Here is a 9526-nt window from a genome sequence, read left to right on the forward strand (position 1 = left end):
GGGGGCCCAGGCTCAGACTCAGAGTCCACATCTTTAGAGGTCATCAAGTCCAACCCTGTCATTTTGCAGATGAGATAACGGAGGCACCAAGAATGTAAATGGCTCACCCAGGGTCACACTGCCAGTAAGTGTCTTGGGCAGAGTGAAATCCACGGCCGGCTGCTGATGAGCTCCTTGTATTACCATCCAATAAACAGGGTATCCCCAAAAGATTCAGTGTTTGTTTAACTACATTAAGAAGTCAACATCAAATTAACTCTAGGAACAATGTCTCCACCATTTCCTTCTGCATCTTGCCCAATGACTGAATGAAGATACAGATATTCCTCCATGACAAGCAGGACTTAAAGCTGACTGCCCGTCACCTTCCTGAGTGCCCATCATTCAGGACAGCATTCAGTCTCTTGTCAGAGGGAGTCAAGTGATTGATTATTTCATCTTTGATTTTGACTTTCATACTGTCTAAAATTACTGTCCTTAAATCTTCCTAGGGAAGGGCAAAGAAAGACAGAGTTATATACGTTTGTTTGTTTTTAAGAGAGATGTGCCAAGGGTCAAATAGAATTCATAAGCAGAGGGTTTAGAGCAGGCCCATTTCTTTATCAGTAATTTCCTTATTTTCATGCCCCAAATTTCCTCAATAAAAATTGGTGCATAGAGCCTTTATTTATGTGGCTTATTATACAAGGCAATAGGCTGTTGTGTCATTCATGGTAAAATTCTATACACCAAGGACAGGATTTCTTGGTGGGGGAGGCGTGGTATGTGTGACTTTACCATCAACACAAATACAAGCTGACTATAACTCCCAGTCTTTGCCTGATGCTCTGGGATGTTCACGTGGGTTTTGCCCATAGTCACATGGCCCTTCATTTGTGCCTGTTTCCCCTCTTTCCAATCCCTTTTATGTGTTTCTGGAATCTAAGCTACTCTTCTTTGAAGGAGCCTCAGTTTCTGCAACTGTGGGCACAAGAGATGGCAATTGTGAAGCTAGCTTACTCTGCTGTCCTCAGAGAGGGATGCCACGCCAGAATTCTATCCGTATTGCTAGTCTAAGGAAAATGATTTTTAGCTTCAAGTTGCTTTCCTGGTCATTACCTTTTAATAGGGAGTTAATGAATCAAGCTCACTGCCTTCTGCATGTTAGTAATACAAAGACTATCACAAATAGTGAAAAACAAATAAACCCACTTATCCAAGCCAGTAGAAAACAGTGATGGTGGATATTATAAAAAATTTAAATTTTAGAATTGCCAGACAATCTACAAAACATAGAGTAAATGAGCTCTGCTACTGGGAATAAAATATCTGAGACAGAGACAGAGACAGAGAGACAAAGTGACACAGAGAGAGACAGAAGAGAGACAAAGAGACACACACACAGAGATAGAGAGAGAGAGAGAGAGAGAGAGAGAGAGAGAGAGAGTCTCTGATTTCACCCAAAAGGAAATTCCCCCAAGTCTTTAGTTTGGCAAGCTGGAAGTGAGGGACAGGCTGAGGTACTGGCTTATCTGCATGCTTGATTTTCCCCAAATTTTCTCCACTCTCCAGGCACCTCTTCCTGAAGAGAGCTCAAAACCACATATATCCTCTATGTAGGCCAGAAGTCACCACAAAACATTCTCCTCTACTAAACTCTCACTGACTTCATCCTTCACATACACAAACAAGGAGCATGGAATAATCATTCTTTCCAACAGTAAGGAGAGTCTTATGCAAATTCACCAGGCTTTAACCCCGGGTTACATCTATGTCTTTGTTTATTATTTAATTACTAATAAGCTATATTTCAGTAACTTCAATATTTATTTAATCCTAGGTGATTAGAGACTTTGAGACATAAGGATACATGAGTAACTACATATGGAAAAAGACATTTCTCCAGGTAATTAATATCTAATGAACTGGGATGGGGGCTATGAGCTAACCGATTAACAAGAAAGTTGAATGTTGTTCATTACTGAGGAACTATCTAGATAGATACAATCACTTCTTGCTTCTGCTGCATGTGTTTTTGACTCTCCAAACTTTGCTGTTGTACCCCAGCTGTCTCCTCAGCCTGGAACATTGCTCCATCCCTGTGGCTCCCTTCTCTCATTGGGGAGTTTCTCCCAGAACATCCATTTTGAGGAGACCCGAGGACAGACATCCTTCTGTCCTCTCTTGGTTCTGCTTCAAAATCTCTGGACTTTCCCCACCATGAACACCAACCCCACACTCCAACCTTTCTGTTCCCTTTTATGTGCTTTCTTCCCTCCTGAGAATGTGACATCCTGGGGTGCAGAAACTGTCTTTCTGCTTGTATTTGTATCCAAATAGCCCTTAGCACAGTGCTGGATATATAGTAAGGGTTTAATAAATGCTTGACTATTTGACTTCTAAAGTACTAAGAAAATATTTGGACCTACTCCTGGATTAACCTAGAACTTAATGAAGAGAATAATTATGATAACGAGTCAAGTAGAAGGCTGAGAGTGACCTACAAGGGAGGTCAGAGGACCCATGGAATCTTCTTTGATGTGGAGATCATTCTTCTAACTTTAGTACATTTGAAAAGTGGCCTCTTGTTGAAGAAGCAGCCTTCCCTGCCTTCCCCTCCTTCCCCAGGACCCCCAGAAGTTGTGTGCTGCGGGTTAGACATTGCCCGGTGATTCTTTCCTCTATTTAGGCTCTTATCTACCCTCTTCTGCTGACCTATTTTCCTATACAATTCTTGCCAATTCTTCTATATAATAGAGGTTAAGATTCTATCCTGTAATTAATGTAACATCATTATCTTTCTTATATTGGCATGGTCCAACCCTGAACAATGAATTTATCTCCATTGCTTTAATCTACTTTTATTTCTATAATTTGTTTTTGTTTTCTTATGCAAGGTGTGTGTGTGTGTGTGTGTGTGTGTGAAAACATAGAAAAATGGTTTATGGATCTATTTTGTATCCTGCTGCTATTAATTTTTTCATTGACTCTCTGGGGTTTTCAAAGTAAAGCATCATTTCATCTGCAAACAGAGATCATTTTACCTCCTCATGGCTATTCCCTGAATTTATTTTTTTTTCTTTCTGGAATTGCTCTAGCTAGGATTATATCAAACAATACGTAAAATTATCGTATCTAATAATCATGGAAACAATGGACATTTCTTGCTTTGTCCGTGATTTTATTCAGAAAACTTCTAGGGCTTCTCCATTACCAAAATGGTGTTCAGCTATTTCAGTCATATACAGCTCTTTGTGACCCCATTTGGGGTTTTCTTGGCGATGATACTGGAGTGGTTCGCCATTTCCTTCTCCAGCTTATTTTACATATGAGGAAACTGAGGCAAACAGGGTTAAGTAACTTGCTCAGTTTCACACAGCCAGTAAGTGTCTGAGGCCAGATTTGAACTCAGGTCTTCCTGATTCCAGGCCTGCTGTTCTATCCATTGCACCACCCAGCTACCTATGATTTTAGAAAAATCATATGATCATACCAAAGATAAGTCTTTAATGTTTTAGTAAAAATGAGTGCTATGTTTTGCCAATGGCCTCTTCACTACCTGTTGTGTAGAATTATATAATTTTTATTTTTTGTAACTGAAATGATTCATTACGTTTATTTTTCCTAATATTGAATCATTCCTGCATTCCTAGCACAAATCCAGCATAATGAACGAAGAATTCATGAAAAATATTTAAAATACATGTGTGCATGCACACACATACATGCACATATATTGCAACCTGTTCACCAATATTTTATCTGGTTCTTTTGCATTAATATTTATTAATGACAAAATCACAGATAAATCATATCATCATTATTAATCATGATACTTAGTTATTTTTCCCCTTCTCCTTTATCTGTCTGCTTTGAATGTCAAGGATGACTTCATTTTGTAGAAATTAGTATTATAGAAAATCAAGAAAGCAGTCTTCTTTCTCTAATTTTGTGAACAGTTTATGGAGCAGAAGCACTAATTGTTCTACAAACATTTGACAATATTTACTTGTAAATCCATCTATATTTGTTTTTCTTTTTTATTGTAAGCCAATTTCCTTTGCCTTTTACTATATCATATCCAATCTTCCCCTTCCGTTATTGATCTTAAAACATAGTCCAATGTGATTCTTACCAACATTCATGTGTGATTGGTTTCTAGGTATTTCCAATACATGTTCTTTTCTTTGATCTAGAGTTCTCCGTCTTGACATTCACCTAGACTGGTCATTTTTTGTTACATTCATCCCTTTTTTTTAGAGTTGGGAGTTCACTTATGGTTATTCAATTTCTTTTTTCTGAGATTAGGTTGTCTAAATACTCTGTTTACCATTCTGTTCATTTGAGTATTATATATTTTTGTAAATATTCATCCTTTCTGTGGGGGGGGGGGAGTTTATCACCCATGGATTTTATCGTGCTGTTCTTTTCCTTCTGGTTCTGATGCTTCTAGGCAATTTTCTTTTATGATTTCTTAAAATAATGTATTCAGGATTATTGTTTTTTCATGCTCTTTGGCGAGTCTGGTGATTCTTGTAGCATTTCTCCATAACCTGTTTTCCAGATCAGTTGTTTTGAACAGTATTATCTCATATGTTCTTTTGATCCTTCTGTCTTTATATTTTTTTCTAATATTTTTGGCATCATTAAATGTTTGTGTTATTTCTACCACTATTATTTTCTGTCAACAGAAAATATCTCATTTCTAGGTAAAGTTTTCCTAAATTCTATTCTAGATTATATATTCCATGCCTTTCTTTCTTCATTCTATGATTATTGTTACTAACAATAGCTAACATTTACATACCACTTACTATGTGCTGGGCACTGTGCTAAGCACTTTACCAATATTATCTCATTTGATCATCACAACAACACTGGGAGGTAGGAACTATTATTATCCCCCTTTTGCAGTCCAGAAAACCGAGGCAAACGAAAGTTAGGTAACTTACCCAGGCTCACACAACTAGTGTCAGAGGCTGAATTTGAACTCGGGTCTTCCTGACTCCAAACCTGGCAATCTGTGCACTGTGGTGCCCCTTAGCTGCCTCTACCAGACCTTCTAACCACTCTCCAAGGTCTTACGGTCATTCCATAGTTGTTGTTGTTCCCCGTGGTTGTTGCATTTATTCTTTTCTGGAGTATCGTCCTGGGGTTCTCCTACAATAATATTTCTCCATTCTATTAGGAGTTGTCAGGGGCAGCTAGGTGGCACAGTGAATAGAGCACTGGCTCTGGAGTCAGGAGGATCTGAGTTCAAATCCAGTCTCAGACCAGACACTTGACACTTACTAGCCATGTGACTCTGAGCAAGTCACTTAACCCCAACTGCCTGGCCAAGAAAAATATTTTAAAAAGAGTCTTCTCTATTAGGAGTTGTTCATTTTATCAGTATTTCCATTGTTTCCCCATTTTTAGCCTGTGAGGGTTTAACTTTTAATTTTCCCATTATTGGTGGGTAGAGAACTCCTCACCTTTGTTGGGAGACTTGTTATTAAGAGACAACTTGGAGATACATTATGGCAGAGTGCAGAGAGCTGTCCTTGGTGTCAAGGAGACCTAGATTTAGCTCCCACTTCTGACGTTTAGTGTTTGTGTGACCCTGGCAAGTCACAACCTCTGAGGGACCTAGACCACCCTCTAAGTCTATAAATTGTAAAGAAGGGACCAACCTGCATTGGTAGGGGGAGTCTCTCATTATAAGTTCATTATATCAATGAAATGGAAGGCCCAAACCATCTCTCTCTGTCTTTGTAAGTATATGTATGTGTATATCTGTATATATGTGTGTGTATATATATATATATCTATATATATATATATACATATAGACTATAATAAAAACCAACAGCTCAAGTCAATTCCACAAAAATAAACTTAATCAAGTACCTACTATGTGCAAAGTGCTGCCTTGGGCACTGGGAACATAAAGATAAGCAGAAATAGTTTCTCCTCTCAAGGAGATTGCTGTGGGGTATAACATGTATTTTTGTAGTTCAGTCTTGTTGCACTCTATATGACCACATGGACATTATCCATAGGGTTTTCTTGGCAAAGATACTGGAGTGGTTTGCCATTTCCTTCTCCAGCGGGTCACCTTTTTACAGATAAGGAAGTGAGGCAAACAGGGTTAAGTGACTTGCCCAGGGTCACACAGTGATTTTATCCACTGCACCACCTAGCTGCCCCACAACATGAAGAGATAAGCAAATACAAGGTGATCTGAAGAGGCAAAGAATATTTGGTTGTTTCTTTTCTTTATTGAATTTTATTGTATTTTATTCTGAACTTAACAAAAACCAAAGAAAACAAGCATTTACATAAGCAGAGAAGTACAGGAAAAGACTCCCTCAAACAAAACATACCATCTCCTGACTCTGAGGTCTGTGCCTGAAATCCTCTCTCTTTACTTCTCTGTTCTCAAGTTCAATCCCATGTTCAGCATCAGGCCCCCTCCCCTAGTGTCTGCTTTCCTCACCTACCTCGTATTTGCCCTGTGTATGTGCTGTACGTATACAGTTGTCTGCATGTTGTCCCACATTAGATTGTAAGCTCCTTGAGGGCAGGGACTGTTTTTGTGCTTCTCTGTTTCCCCAGGCTTAGCACAATGCCTGGCATTTAGCAGGCACTGTAAGTGTTCTTGTGGATGGGCATGACATGGGCATGAACCTCCCTGTACAGCTTGCTTTTCTTTTTCAGGGTAAGGGCAGGACTGAAATCATCCCTCATGGCCCTGGGGTTCTCACCTAGTCAATGTGGTCAAAAGTGAACTCAGCTTTTCCTCAAACCTTCCCTTCTTCCTAACTTCCTTATTATTATTATTATTATTTTGGTGAGGCATTTAGGGTTACATGACTTGCCCAGAGTCACAGCTAGTGAATGTTATGTGTCTGGAGCCAGATTTGAACTTAGGTTCTCCCAACTCCAGGGCTGGTGCTCTATCCACTTCACCACTTAGCTGCCCCATTTCGTTGTTATCAGTAAGGATACCAACATTGTCCCAGTCACCCAGGCTTGTCAGCTATGGGTCATCCTGGACTCCTCATTTGCTTTTACTGCCCCATCTCCCCATATCCAATCTGCTACCCAGGCCTGTTGATATTCCCTTTGTGACACCTCTCCTATAAGCCCCCTCCCATCCTCTGACACTGGTACACCCCTCACCCCCCCCCCCAATCACCTCACACCCGGACTATTGTAGTAGCTGCTGGCAGGCCTCTCTTTGGCAACTTCCTCCTCACTCTCCCGGATCCTGCACTCAACTGTCAAAGTGATCTTCCCAAAGCACAGGTCTGAACACGTCATCCCTGCCCTGCTCATTACATTCTAATGGCTCCCCATGACCTTTAGGACCAACTATAAAATCCTCCAGTATTCAAAGCCTGCCCCCACCCGTTTCCAGTTTTCTTACACCTTACACTCTCCTTCCATTTACTCCATGACTCAGTAACACTGGTGTCCTTACTGTTCCTCAAACAAGAACCTCGTCTCCTGACTCTGGGCATTTTCCCTTGCTGTCTGCCATGCCTGGAAGATACTCCCTCCTCATTTCTGCCCCCTGGCTTTCCTCATTCTACAGGAAGCCTTTCCTCATCCCTCTTAATTCTAGTGCTTTTCCTCTGTTGATTATCCCCCATTTATCCAGTCTATAGCTTCAGGTACAGAGTTGTTTGCATATTGACTTCCTCATGAGCTACTCCTAGGCAGGGCTTTGCGTCCCTCTTGATTAGTAAGGTGCCTGGAACATAGTAGGTGCTTAATCAGTGTTTGTTGACTGTCAGAATACTTCATCAAAGCTTTGACTATTGAAGTTGGGGGAGGGGAGCAGGGCGTCTTCTGGCTAATGGGAAAACCTCACTGTCTCAATACACTCAGGGCACCTCAAATTTTGCAATAAAAAGAAAGCTAAAGGAAAAGCCAGTGATGTTCCGTTGACTGGCTCAACTTCATAGCCTCCTTGAGCTTTTTAGTAGAAATAAGCATTTACTGGGGTCTTACAGTGAAAATAGCATCCAAGAAACCAAGATGGTGGCACCCTGGGGAATTCACTCCCTTCTGAGGAGACAGAAGAGACCTGGCCCTCCCAGGTCCCCATGCACCCAGTGGGGGGGCATGGATTGAGTGAATCGGGGAGGGAGCAGGACTCGTTCAGACACTGGCAGCAGTAAAAAAGCAGGGGTGTACTCTGGGTCCTTTTGTCCCTGCTGTAAAGATGAACCTTTCTCTTTTCCTGAGCACCATTAAAAATCCTGAGGACACCTGGGGAAGGGAGCGTCGTCTTCCTCAGCTTCAGCCTCACTCTCCTCAAACTAATTTTCTTTTCAATTTCTACAACTGCAACATGGGAATAAAAACATGATCTTCCTCCCAGGCTTGTTCAAATGAAATCGTATTTGTAAATCACTGAGTACAGTGCCTGGCACACAGTAGGTGCTCTATAAATGCTCATTCCATTTCCCCTCCCCCTTTCTGGAAAATTCTTTAGCCAGACCCTTTTTTGCAATTTTTTGCCAGTCTTCCATGCCTTCGAAAGTGCCTTTTGAGGACTCCCTTGCTGTAAGCCAGTGTGAGATGCCTATCTGGGGGTGCAGTGGAGAGATACACAGGAGTTAGACATGGCTCTGATGGGCAGAAGCCTGAAACTTTTATTCCACGTATATTGTCAAATATTCAGAGCTTCAAACACCCAGGGGTGTTTTGTTTTGGCTTTGCTTTTAAACTAAGAGCTTTTTAGACTTGTTTGTCACCTGGGACAGCTATGCAAGCCAAAAGAATTTGTCTAGAGCAAATATAACTTGTGCTTGGTATGTTGAAGATACGTCCCAGCATCAATCTTTCATGTGTTTCTTCTTCTTTGTCACAAAAGTTATGGATTTCCTGCTGAAGGGAACAGGTTGGACATTTACAATATACAAGACTGCACAGAAAAGCAGCTACCTGGGGCCATATTTCATTGAGATACTTCATGCATGAGATGCCCCCTGTTTGCTGCCATATTGCACCTTTCCTTCAAGGCTGCAAATGGGCAAGGGTGTGGTGTGAACTTTTATTTCTATTAGACCATGGACAGTCTGGCACACAGAGATTTAAGTGCTCTCTCAAAGCCACCCAGCTTGGGACGGAGTCACCAATGAAGGATGGATTTGCTGGATTCCTGTTCATGGTGGTTCATTCAGCAGTTGGGCAAGAAGTCAAGGTAATAGTGGCATCACACACCTTAAGAGATAAGGGACAAAGGAAAAACCATTAGGGCTTCATGAGGGCTGGAGGAGCCTCCAATCCCTGAATGTATTAGCTGGGAGGAACTCCTGACCCTTCTCCTAGGTGCCTGAAGAGGTTTTTTTTTTTTTTTAATCTTTCCTTGTGATTACTTTGAAGAATTCAATTATTCTAATCCCTTTCCCTCTTCCCTCTCCCCCTCCCCCTTCTCCCTTTCTCTCTCCTCTCTCATCTCTAGGTTTCTATCTTTCTGGGTTTCTGTCTCTCTGTCTCTTTAATCTCTCTTTCTGGGTCCCCATCTCTCTGTCTGTCTCTTTAATCTCTCCTT

The sequence above is a fragment of the Vombatus ursinus genome, unplaced genomic scaffold (genome assembly GCF_900497805.2).
Source record: "Vombatus ursinus unplaced genomic scaffold, bare-nosed wombat genome assembly UNPS02011369.1, whole genome shotgun sequence".
NCBI classification, from domain to species: Eukaryota; Metazoa; Chordata; class Mammalia; order Diprotodontia; family Vombatidae; genus Vombatus; species Vombatus ursinus.